Source organism: Protopterus annectens, chromosome 11.part0, assembly GCF_019279795.1.
Source record: "Protopterus annectens isolate FY-2018-M chromosome 11.part0, PAN1.0, whole genome shotgun sequence".
Lineage (NCBI taxonomy): Eukaryota > Metazoa > Chordata > Ceratodontiformes > Protopteridae > Protopterus > Protopterus annectens.
Window position 1 is genome coordinate 881,866,206 of NC_056745.1, and position 13,461 is coordinate 881,879,666.

The 13,461-nt window shown below is 43.9% G+C and overlaps 1 protein-coding gene across 1 annotated transcript in view; it reads left to right on the top strand.

Moving 5' to 3' along the window:
* MON2 (MON2 homolog, regulator of endosome-to-Golgi trafficking) overlaps positions 1-13,461 on the top strand; it is a gene marked incomplete in the record, with an annotated part of 2,751,369 nt that overhangs the window by 2,120,596 nt on the left and 617,312 nt on the right.

The following is a 13,461-nucleotide window of genomic DNA, read 5'->3' on the forward strand; positions in this document are numbered from 1 at the left end:
GAACAATTGAAATGCAGGGTGAATTAATTATTTGGATTAGAAAAAGTACTTTGAAATCCTGTAGTCTGAGGATCCTGAGCCCTCTGACAGAAAACTGGCCTTTAATCTTAATACTGTCTTAGATAATAAGGAACGCAAGATCCTTGACAGATGTGGTCAATATCTATACAGATTGGCCAACATAGGCATTAGAGTCATTAGCTGCCAGGTACGTGTTATCCAGTGTCAGATGGCATTTTAAAACAAATGAAGGAAATATCTCAGGATAAATTGGATGAGACAGTTAAAATGGCAGGATTCAGCTGCTAGGTAGATAAGCACCACTTTTGTTAGGTATGGAACAGTATGAGTTTGTTAAGGGAAGAACTTGCCTTTTTAGTTGTGTCATTCTTTGAAGAGGTAAGAGCAGCACTAGATGGATTGGTAATGCATGTTAGTTGTGATGTTACTAAGGCATTTAACACCATTCCAAATAAGAGAATATTTTGCCAAATTAAATCCATTAAATGCCAGTGGACACAGTCTGTGAGGTAGATCACACTGGTTAAACAGTACACAACATATCAGGGTAGCTTTCCAACAAGCAACCTGAAACAACTAGAAGTGATACAATAACGCCTTACCGGAAAATAAAATCATAGGCGTGTAAAAAATAAACGAAGGCTTAAGAAAATGTCATTATAAGCTCTTTCATATAGGTCACTTAGACGTGACCTCTTCATTGTTTGCAGTACAGTGTGAGACGCAATTTCATTTGAAATTCTATGGTGGGAGTACTCTGCTGGGGGAGCTAACACCAGGTAAGGGATACCTTCCAAAATTGTGGCATAAACATCCCCTTACAATAACTTCCCTCAAAAATAATAAGGCCCGTGACACTGGCCACCTCGTGTCCACTCTCCTTCTTGACCTCTCTAAGGCATTCGACACTATCTCTCATAACCTACTTTTCACTAAACTCTCCAAACTAAATCCATCCCACTCCTCTATTAACTGATTTATCAGTTACCTCTCAAACAGGCAACAAGCAGTGAGATGGAAAAAAGCCATCTCTCCTTTTCTCAGTACTCCCACAGGTGTCCCTCAGGGTTCAGTTTTAGGCCCCCTTCTATTCAATATATTCATAAACGATTTCTACCAAGCCATCCCAAATGCCAACCTTGTCCAATATGCCGACGATTCAACAATAACCTGCTCTGCCTCTTCTATACCCACCCTAGTTAAATTAACCCAAGATGCCTTCTCCTCCACTGAGCAGTGGATGATGGACAACCATCCAGCACTCAATGCTACTAAAACTAAACTCATGATATTTACTGTTTCCAAAACCACCACCCTAGATAAAACCTCATTCCCAGTCACCAGTCAAAATAATGCTCCTCTCGAAATAGTCTCTAATGCTAAACTACTAGGAGTCATGATTGATGACCAGCTGAAGTTTGATAATCATCTACAAGTAAATATCAAAAAAACACACAAAAAATAGGTTCATAGGTTGGTACTAGGCTATCAGCCCTAGGGTCTATACAAGCCTAGCCATAACAATTCCCTTGATATTTCTTCCCACAATATTTACTTGCCTGGACCCCTGTCTAGTAGGGCAACTGACATGATCCCAGGGGTGAATTTCCTATCTCCCATCCAATCAACAAAGTTTCTTTTGACGAGGGCCAAGGAGGTGCTCTGCTTGACATGTATGGAGCAGTCTATTCCAGATTATGGGGAGTCTCTGGGTCAGGAGCCTATCCCTCCAGCATGTTTTGTTCATTGTGATGACAAGGTTTAGATCCCTGGAGCGTGTGGCTCTGAGGGATTGGGATTTCTTTAAGTGGAGCATGTCCAACAGCTCAGGGTTTGAAATGGCCTTGTATGTTAAGCAGAGATCGCCTCTGAGTAGGCGATAAGCCACAGAGTATAGCTGGAGTTTTTTTTATAGATGGTCAGCATATGACATCTGCTTTAGGCCTGTGATTCTTTTAGTGAGGTATTTCTGTGGCCTTTCCAGCTGTTGCAGATGTCTTGTGAGGTACATACCAAACGGGCGTTATACTCTATAATGGGTCTAATGAGGGATGAGTACATTGGGACAATGACCTCCTTTTTTCTGAATGAAAAGTCCTTAGTGATGAGGTGTGCCACATAGAAGGATTTCCTGACTGTTGTGGCGATGTGGTTGAAACCACTGTCCACCTGTGTCCCTAAGTCTCTCATCACACTTTCGGTGTTTAGTGTACTGCCACCTATGTGGTAATTCATGGGTACATGGTTTTTCCCAAAGGGGATAACTATACATTTCTTGGCATTAAGCTTGAGCCCATGGTTCTGGCACCAAGCATCTGTTTCTGTAAGGCCCTTTTGTAGAATATCTACATTATTTGAGGATTCAATAATGGCTCCCAGTTTGCACTCATCTGCGAACTTTGTTAGCCAGAGTCCCTTAGTGTTGGCCTGTACTTCAGAGAAGTAGATGCCAAACAAGAGCAGTCTCAGGACTGAACCCTGAGGTACTCCACTTGTCTGGAGCTGGATTTGGAGTCGGCTACTTTCACAGTCTAGGTTCTGTCAGTAAGCCAGTTGGCAACCCATCGAGTGACGCAGGGATTTATGCCCAGCTTAGTAAGTTTATCTATGATTCCCGAGTGGGGGGGTGGTGTTGAAGGCCTTGGCGAGGTCCAGATAGGCTGTGTGGACTGCCTTACCCTCGTCCACAGCTCTGGAGATTGATTTGAAGAAGTCAGTCAGGTTCAGGAGACAAGATTGGCCCTTCACGAACCCAAACTGGGTGGGGTCCAGTGTTTGAAGGTTGCCAATGTCTTTTTTTATAAGTTCCATGATAATGCGTTCCATGCCCTTGCAGATCAGGCTCGTCAGACTGATGGGACGGTAGTTCCCGGGATCCAAGGTGGATTCCCCCCTTGTGGAGTTGGATAACTGTAGCTGTGCGCCACTCAGGGGGCACGAAGCCTGAGGTGAGGCTATGATTAAACATGACACTTAGGTGAGGTGCCAGTTCATTTTGTAGTTCATGTACTACACAGCCTGAGATGTCATCTGGTCCCATGGATGCTGTATTCTTAGCTTTGGAGAGTGTGGTTTCTAACTGTGTGGCCGTGATTACCGGAATTTGGCAATCTTTTGATACTGAGATGGGCCATTTAGGGGGTGAGAGGGGGGTGAAGTTGGCACTAAATTGATCTGCCAGGATATTGGCAGTATCCTTGGGATCAGTATATTTAATGCCATTCTGTTGTAGCTCAGAGCAGATCTGAGCATTGCCATTTAGATTCATGACATAACTATAGAATGCCTTGTGGTTGTCTTTGGAATCTTTGGCATAACTAGCTTTTGAGGATATTATGAAGGATCTCATCTTCTTACTGAGGCTGGTAATGGAGTTTTTTTGGGATTTTCCTCTTTTCTGCAACAGTTTCTTACTTCTGTTGTATAGTTTGTTTATGGCAGGGGACTACCAGATTGGCTTCCTTTTTTTGGAGGAGAGCATTTTGGTTCTGTTTGGGATGGCACGATTCATGCACGAGTGGATGTGCTCGTACAGTGCCTTAGTGTAGGATTCAGCAGTCAAACTTTCAGATCCCGTCTGCATGGGTGTCATGAAGTTTGGCACTTCTGACTTGAGTAGCATGAAGTTGGCTTTGGAGAATTTTTTTATGGAGTTTCCTTACTGGGGGGTGGGGGTGGGATGTGGATGTCAAGGATGATTTGCTTATGGTCAGACCTGACCAGTGAGGGGGTGACCACTGGTGTGGAGCATCTGTCTCCCATGTTGGTAATGACCAGGTCTAGGATATTGGAGCCCCTGGTGGGACAGTGGATTAGTTGATCCAGGGCGTTGGAATTTATAAATTCCAAGAACCGTTGGAAAAAGGTGTTGGTACCAGAGTAGTTTTCCCAGTTAATGGAAGGGTAGTTGAAATCACCCAATATTAGGGTGTTTGGTTGTATCTTAATATTTTCCAGTATGTGTAGAAAGGTGCATTGAGAATCTTGGGGCATGGTGGGGGAACTGTAGCAAGCTACAATTTGGATTGCAGTCTTACCTAGTGTTAGTTGCACCTGGAGAATTTCAGATGCATTGTGTTGGGCAACTAGCCTGGAAGTGTGAATATCCTTGGTGAATATGGACACTCCTCCACCTTTAGTGTTTCGGTCTTGGTTTGGTGGCCAAAAAGTGTGGTAAGAGTTGTAGCCTGGTATTGCAGGGGTGCTCTCTGGAGCCTTGTACCAGGTCTCAGTTACTGCACAGACATCGATGTTCTCCATTTTTAGGAGTGCCACGAGAGAGTGCATTTTGAGGTTTAGACTTCTAGCATTAAGTAGCATTACCTTCAGATTTTGCATGCTTGTATCTGTTACGGTGGTGGTTTTGTCCTTTGAACCTTGCCTAAAAAAGGCACTATAGGGGTGACAAGAGCTTTAGCCAGTAACCTGAATCCCAGGGGTGACAGGTGCAGACCATTTCTGGCAAAGCATCATGGTTTGTCGATCATGTCTTCCCAGGCAGACAGATACTGGATCCCCTTTGAATGACACCAGAAGCTTAGCCAATTGTTGAAGTCAATCATTTTGTCCTTATACTGTGGTATAATTCTGGGCAAAGGCAGGATGCTACTCAGGGCTAGGATCATACCTGTCTGGGCCAAATGATCCGAGAGCTCTTTCATGTCTCTTTTCATGTAGTCCAGGAAGGTACGTCTCAAGTCATTCACTCCAACATGGACAATGACAGAGTCATATTTGTACTTGTTGTTGAGTGACTTGAGTGCATGCTTTATGTGACAGATCCTGGCACCCGACAGGCAGCTGACTGTAATTTTCTCCTTGTTCAGCCTGATAAGTGGGACATCAGTGTGCCTGACAATAGTGTCACCTATGACTAAAGTGCTGGGTATATTGTCTTGCCTTAGGGGCTGTTGTTGGGTGGCACACTGGTGTTGTGAGCTATGTGTCACTTTGGTTGTGACTGGTGTTTGTTTGCATTTCAGCTTCGGAAGTCCTTGTTGCTTGCGCAGGTTAATGTTAAAGGCCTCTGCATATGTGGGTTTAGTGTTGCTATGTGTGGGTGTTGATGGTGTGGGTTTTGAAGGGCTGTGTGTTGCTTGAGGTGTAGTGCAGGTGTTAACCTTCTCCTCTTGACTGTCTACCACAATCTTGGCTGGAGAGAGCTGTTTACCGCCACAACCGTTACATCTCTCCCTCCACTAGGCTCACCCTCAACAACACTTACCTTATCCCATCCCTCCTCTATGGTGCCTCTATCCTTACTAACCTGCAATCCTCCCTCAAGACTAAACTCTCCTCTTGCTATAATAAAGTAACAGAATTTGCAACTGGCTATAGATCCACTTCCCATCACTGCACTGCCCTAACACCAGCTGAATTGGCTTGAGCTGTCCAATTACCTCATCTACATTCAACTTGTCCAAGCACACAGACTTATTTTCACCCCCTCTCTCTGTCCCTCTCTTGCCACCACCTTTAAAATGCACCAACCAAATAGACTTTTGAGATCTAATTCCCAAAAACTAATTGAACTGCATAAACGTGCCCATCCACCAGGCAAACATCTAATGTCCTTCTCTCTAGCACACCATTGGAATTCCCTCTCACCTCTCATCTGCACCACCAGCAACCTCTCTTTATTCAAAACCTTACTTCACACACACCTAACTTCACTATGGGAATGTTCTTGCTCCCACCCCACATAATCTCCTTGCACTATAGCTACTGTCTATAAGCTATAATTCATAATAGCCTCCCATTGTTTTGTACCCCTAATAAACTCTAGGAATTAGTATAACTCCTAGAATGGTACAATTCAGTAGCCTAGAAGTTAACTGCATGAATTAGCGTAACTGTTAAAAAATTTAGACTGTTTGTTATTGCATTGTGCTAATATGTTAAACTGTTAAAAATTTTGACTGTTAGTAAATATTACTCTTATTGCATTGTACTAATATGTGCACTCTACTAATATGTGTTTTTCTATTTGTTTACTTTTGCTTCATTTGTGCACATTACATTTCTCTAATAACTTACTCTTATGTTAAATCTGTAATGTGTAATTTTCTGGAGCTTTTCTCCCCAGGACTCCATTGAAAACGGGCTCCTCGTGGCCCAGTGAACTATCCTGGCAAACACACTATAAATAAATAAATATATGTATATCTATATCTATATATTTGTATCTGTATCTATATATAGATATATATATATATCGACTTTCCTTCTTCAAATTTATGGTTCATGGAACCATAAATCAATGAACTCACTTTTATGAAAGAACACTATGCAGAAACCGCAGTGTGCCGATTGACATACCCCGAAAACAACAATCTAAAAAATATAAGAGTAACACAAACACATTCTCCACTATTTTTGCAGGGGGATAAGCCCCCCACAGCCCCCCACACACCTCCACAAATTAAATATACCAACTCCGAGATCGTACTACACTGACAAACTGGGTGGATTCCCTGATTCTTACTGTAGTGCAATCTCCATGTACAAGCTACGAGCGCTGTAAAATTACTTTTAAACACCTTCAACATATTTCAACCTACCAGCATATGCACATTTAAAGCAACTAGTAAGTACATCTGTTTCTCTGTCTCACACTACCAGCTTCACTTTGCTTAAAGGGAACTCTGCACACTGCGGTTTTGGCATAGTGCTGTTTTGTAAAAGTGAGTTTATTGATTTATGGCTCACTGAACTGTAGATTCTATAATTCGATGAAGGAAAATAAAGCCATATATATATATATATATATATATATATATATATATATATATATATATATATATATATATATATATATATACACACACATGTGTATGTATGGGAAGTAGGAAAATAATCAGCATAAGGCATAAGGGTGCGGCAGTTAAGTGTATGTGTCTTAAAGACCATTTAGCTGTAAGCTTGACAGCTGAGCTTGTTAAACTCTGAAAAGTGTGGCTGTGATGTCACAGAAGCCTGATGACAGTGAGTACGGAGGCAGTTATGGGGACACTTGCATAACTGATGAATTAGCCTTTTTGAGAAGATGTCATGCATCAATATATATATTAAACATCAGTTACATATGGAGATTTTTTTTTTGCTGACCTTTACAGGAGGGTTTCAAGAAACTTAAGAAGTGCGGAACTCTCCAGTCAGTGAGACAACTATCCACCCCCTTTGCCTAGATATCACAAAGTTACTTTGTAAAGCAGTAACTTTTCTGTAAATTGGCATGGTTTGGGATAAAAAGGAAATGGATTTCTAACAGAAGTAGCAATCTTGGAGTGGCTGAATAGTCAGTGGTGGAAACAGAGCCATAGGCAGGGAGGGAGGGTCCCCTCAGCCTGTGCAAGCTGTCAGCTACTGTGATTGTCAATTTTTTCTTCATTTCTTTTTATCCAGTCCCCTCCAAGCCGTCCGGTGGGAACATGTCCTATTTTTAGAAGAACTGTTCCCCTTACCTTGGAGGAATGAGACGTGAACATTCTTAACATAGATTACACAGTTGATTACTGGCAAGTTCCCACCCTTTAATTGCATTCTTACAATGCTCAGGAGTCAACTAAAAGTAGTCCAGCCTAGTCTGCACCAGCTCCTAGACTGTACAGCAATAGAGAAGGCACCCCTATTAGTGCAGGGAAAAGGTTTTACTCAAGATTTTTCTGGTACTAAGGAAAGAGAATTTTTTGGAAACCTATTGTACATCTATCAGGTATGACCAAAATTATGGTGGTTAGAGTTCAGGATTCTTTCCTTGCAGTCTTTTCTGCTTGTCCTCATCAGCTGTACACTTCTAGTCACCTTTAACATGAAAGAGGTCTACCTGAATATACCCATTCACAGAATCCACATGTAGTTTTCTTGGGACTTCAGAGGTGTCTGTCATTTTCAGATCACTTGCTTACCATATAGTTTCTGTACTGTGCCCAGGGTCCTTACCAAATGCTTGATGCCAGTGTTTACTCACCTGAGGCTCAGAGGAATTTACATGCATCTCTCCCATATGTGTTTCTGATCCAGGTCATTTTCTGAGGAGAAAATTCAGAAGGTAATCAGATACACATCCAGCTGCATGAAGAACCTGAGTACCTCTTTTGTACTTCCATAAATCCAGTCCCTCTGTCACAGTATGGCTTAATCAGCCTGTAAAGTATCTCTTTCTGAAGAAGTCTCTTGTGACACAGTCTTGACTGTAGAGGCCTTGTAAGCCCTTAGTCAGGATCTTGGGGTACAGTCTAGCATTGGTTTTAATAGTCCCATGTGTCATGGTGTACACAGGAAAATCCTGGCGGTACCTCAGGAGTCTCTGGGACCAGCATAGTTTTTTCTTGAAACAGAGGAAACCCATGATGTCCTTCTATTCTTATGTTGCCGTATTCATAACAGTAGGGAGTTGCTGCTTGCAGTGCCACCGTCTGACCAGTATACCAAAGTCTTTGTTCCAGGAGGGTACGTGTGACATCTTTTACCAGGGCCATAAACTGACATTAAGTATAAAAGTGATGCCTGCATGTACCCTCATCAGAATTTTTCTGCCACAGTGATCATCGGATGCCCATTTGCCAGTTCCACTTCTGCATCGCGTTTCTTCAGATGACCGAATTCCAGATCGTTAAAGACCAGATGACAGCTTTTGACCATTACAGATAAGTGCCCGGTGGGGTTTTCTTGTTTATTTGGCTTACTGTTTAGACTTACAAGTCAGCTAGGAAAGGGAAGTGTGCTTGTGGGAGACAAATTCCGATGTGTGTATTTTGTTTAGGTGAGGCCCACGACCATGCATCCTGTTCAATTTGTAAGTTGTTCATCCCCAAGACTCTATGTAGCCGGTTAGTGGCTTTGAATCTATATCTTGAGAACCAAAGACTCTGATGCTTGGCATTAGTCTTGGAGGGAGGAGTAGGCCCATCCGACATGCCGCCTCGGAAGAAGGCGAAAAAAGTTAGGCCCAAATCCCAGGCTGCGCCTCAGGCGTCCGAGCAGGCTTTAGAGGTGATTGAAGAGCCGGAGTCCATTCAGACGACGGTTACCAAAGCAGACTCTGGAACCTTAACGGAAACTGGGGTGTGGGATACTGAAGGTACATCTGCTGAGGTAATTCAGCCATCAGAATCTGATGGTGGAGGGGAACAACGGCTCGGATTTTCGTAAGCCCTTGCTCCTCCTATTCATTCTAGCCTGATGTCCGCTTCTCTTCTGACTGCTCCTACAACCCCCTTGAAAAGGAAACAAAAAACCAAGCACTCTGAGCCATCACAGATGTCTGGTTGGGAAGCTTTCTCTTAAAGTCTGTTTAAGGCCTTTCAGGCATTACAGTCACAGGAATTTCCGCCTACTCTCACACCTCAACCACCCCTCTATGTGTCTGAGGAAGATTACTCCTCTTCTGAGGAGTCCTTCTCCTATGAAACACAAATTTAATCCCCCAAAGAATTCATTACTCCAGAAGAGGAGGACTCTATTTCTCCTGAATCCCCAGGAGAAGAATTCAGCTTAGGGGATATTATATCCCTCATGAGGGAACATTTTAAGTGGCAGGCCTCTGAGGTTTCAAACTCCAAGAAAAGGTAATTTGACCTTTTGCAAATGGAGCAACCATCTCCCTCAGTTGTGCCTCCCTTACGGCCTGCATTTCAGGATGCCTTCCTAGCTGCTTCACAGTCTCCTTACTCCCAAACCCCAGCAGCTAAATGACCTGATCAATTTTACAATGTCCCCCAAGATGCACAGTTTCTTTTCAAGAACCCTCCAGCAGATCCAGCTGTTATAGCTGTTTCTGCAGATAAGACATCCAGACAACTACTTTCTACTGCTCTTTATCCAACTGATAAAGACAGTAAATTTGTGTACAGGACAGGAAAAAAGGTATATACATCCTCCACTCTGGCCATCAGGACCCTGAACTACCAAACCCACATGGCAAGGTAAGTCCTAGACACCATTTCTAAAGCCTCTACCCTTCTGTCTGAGGTTCAGTACTCCCCTATCAGAGCACAACTAAATTCACTTCTTTCCATAGCACCCCAAGTGACCAGGCACTCTAAGTGCAGCTATGATGCTGTGGAAGCTTCATCCAAAACTGCTGCTTCTGGATCAGTGCTTCAACGTTACTCCTGGGTAAGGCTACAGCCCCTACCCATGGATGTTCAAACTAAACTACTGGATGCACCCTTAGACAATAAGGCCCTTTTCGGGCAAGCTTCTGCTGAGCTTCTCAAATCTCTCCAAGTGAAGGGTAAAGAATTACAGAACCTCAAACACCTTCTGGTGTCCCCTATTCCTAAATATCATAGGAATTACCCTCATAAGCCCTCCTTTGTTAGAAGGCAATCTTTTCATTCAGTGCCACAATCAAAGGGACGTAGACAGCCGAGGAAGACTTCTACTCCCAGATTTCCCTCCAGCTCCTCTACCACACCCTTTTGGAGCCAGCTTGACCAATCCAGGCCTCCTCCACTGTGACTCCCCCCCCCTTTGCATCTAGCAACACCCTTATCCCTTCGACTCACCCTCTCCCTTCCCTCCTGGTGGAGATTAAAGGCAGAACAATGGGTCCTTTCCATTATCCAGAGAGGATATTACATGACTTGGTGGATGCTCCCACCTTTCCAAGGTATTCCTCAACCACCAAAAAAACCACATCCACCTGTTTCCACCCATCATTCATCAACATCTAAATCAAGGCACCATAGAACCAGTGCCTACCCCTCAAAGAAGCACAGGTTTTTATTCCAGAATGTTTCTGGTACCAAGGAAAGAGGGTCCTTGGAGACCTATCCTGGATCTATCTTTTCTAAACCTTTTCCTCCATGTTCCCAGCTTCAAAATGATCACCTTACCACTTTTCCTGCCTCTGATCCCCTCCTCTAGGCATTCATGGTAGCTCTAGATCTAAAGGATGCCTACCTCCACATCCCCATTCATCTAGATTACAGGAAAGCCCTCAGTAGGTTCCTGTCATTTTTCATTTCTCTGCATTGCCTTTTGGTCTCTCCACTGCTCCAAGAGTGTTTACAAAGTGTATAGCCCCCTTCATTGTTCATTGCAGGACCCAGGGTATACAGATATACCCATACTTGGACAACCTACTCATCCTTCATCAAGACCACCAACTCCTACTTCATTTACAACAGGTGTCGAACACCCTCTCTCTTCTGGTGTTCACGATAAATGTAGAAAAATCTCATCTGATCCCTTCACAGGACATGATTTTCCTAGGGTGCAAACTCCGCACAGACTGCATGAAAGTCTTCATCCCAGACCAAAGGATTCAGGAACTTTGCCTGTACTTTAATCAGATCCTTACCCAAAATGTCCTTACAGCTCGGGAATTCCTGAGAGTGTTAGACCACATGGCTTCCCTCATACCCGTGCTGCCCTTGGCAAGACTCCACATGTGCTAAATTCAGTGGGTGTTGAAAAACCTATGGACCCAACATTCCCAACCCTTGGACTCTCCACTTCCATGCCTTAAAAAGGAGATCCACTAGTGGATATCTGCAATGCAGACCAACCCGGGGACCCACCTTCAAATTCCAGCACCACAACAACAGCTATCCACAGATGCTTCAGATCTGGGCTGGGGTGTAGTGTTACAAACAAACCAACAGCACCTCTCAGTACAAGGAAAATGGTCTACTCTAAGGAAAAAGGAACACATCAACATCAAGGAAATGAGGGCTCTGCTGTTGGCCCTTCTAACATTCAAGCCCTGTGTCCTGCCAGGAAACCTAAAAGTAATCGCAGAGAATATGACTGTCCTGTGGTACATAAGCAAGTGGGGACCAGATCCTACCCACTATGCAGCCTAGCCATCCAGATGTGGAATCTAGCTGCTTCTCTCAGGGTCCACTTATTAGCCATGTATATCCCCTCAGCACAGAATGTTATGGCAGACACACTCAGCAGAACCTCTGCCCCCTCTCACGAATGGATGCTTCAGAGAGAGGTTTTCCTAGACTTGATACACAGGTGGGTTATTTCACAAGCAGACCTATTTGCCTCCCCACTCAACAGACAGATGCCCAACTTCTGCACAAAGAACCCACATCCACAAGCTTGTAAAGTGGACACCTTCTCCTTCTCATTGGGGGGGGGGTGTACCTGTATGCCTCCCTCCCCTTCACTCTAATTTAAGAAGTCCTTATAAAAATTTAGGACAAACCAAAACTCCTACTGGTGACCCCCTTTTGGCCAAGACAGCATTGGTTTCCCTTGCTATATTCTCTAGCCAAGGGCAATCACCACAGGTTACCCCACCATCTAGACCTACTCACACAGAACAAGGGATCCCTGCTACACCCAAAGGAAACAACCTAAAATTGACCTTATGGGTGATAGGATTCTTATCCCTTACAGACCTCTTTATTCAGAGGACGTATGCAATGTTCTGCAGGAGGCCAGAAAACCTAGCACTAGGAGAAACTATGTAGCTAAGTGGCACAGATTCTCCAACTGGTGTCATAGGAACAACCAGGACCCCCTCACTACCCCCATTCCAAGGTTCCTATCCTACTTGTGTGAGCTGTTCTAATCAGGACTAACATATTCTTCAATCGAAGTCCATTTGTCTGCCATTTCTGCCCATTTCACCCCCTCTGGCATCCAGACTGGAAGTCATACTTTTCCTGAAAGGAGTCCTCCACATCAAACTCCCACAAAAACCCATCCCTCCTCCATGGAACCTTAACTTTGTGTTAGAAAAGCTAACCTCGCCCCCCCCCCCCCCTTTGAACCAGCACACACTGTTTCCCTGAAACTATGCACATTGGACGTCCTGATAGTAGCCCTCACCAGGAGGGTCTCAGAGATCCAAGCCATTATGGCCACCTCTCCCTACCTTGTTTTCCACAAGGACAGAGTAGTCCTCAGGACCAACCCTTCCTTCATGCCCAAGGTAGTTAATGAACTCTCATTGAATCAATCCATTATCCTACCAGTTTTTTATCCTCATCCACAAAATGCCTTAGAAAGGACTCTACATTCCCTGGATGTACACAGACAACTTCGATACTACTTGGATAAAACCAAAGATATCAGGAAGTCAGATCAGTTAGTCTCTAAGCAAACAATTGCCTCATGGATCTCTAAGTCCATTTCCTTGTGCTACTCCCACCATGGGAAATCCTTACAAGGTCATATTAAACCTCATTCTACCAGAGCAGCTGCTTCCTCTACTGCCTTTTTCAAAAACATAGACTCCTCTTCCATTTTAGAAGCAGCTACTTGGACCTCAGTACCCACCTTCACCAAGCACTACAAGTTGGACATAGCATCCCGTGCCTAGAGCAGGATTTGCCAGGACTGCCCTACAGGGTCTACTTGACCACAGAACCCCTTCCTCCTCCCAGGTTCATACTTAAAACTCTGGTACTCCCCCTACTGTTATGAATACTGCAACATCAGAATAGAAGGACGTAGAATAGTTGTGTAAGAACT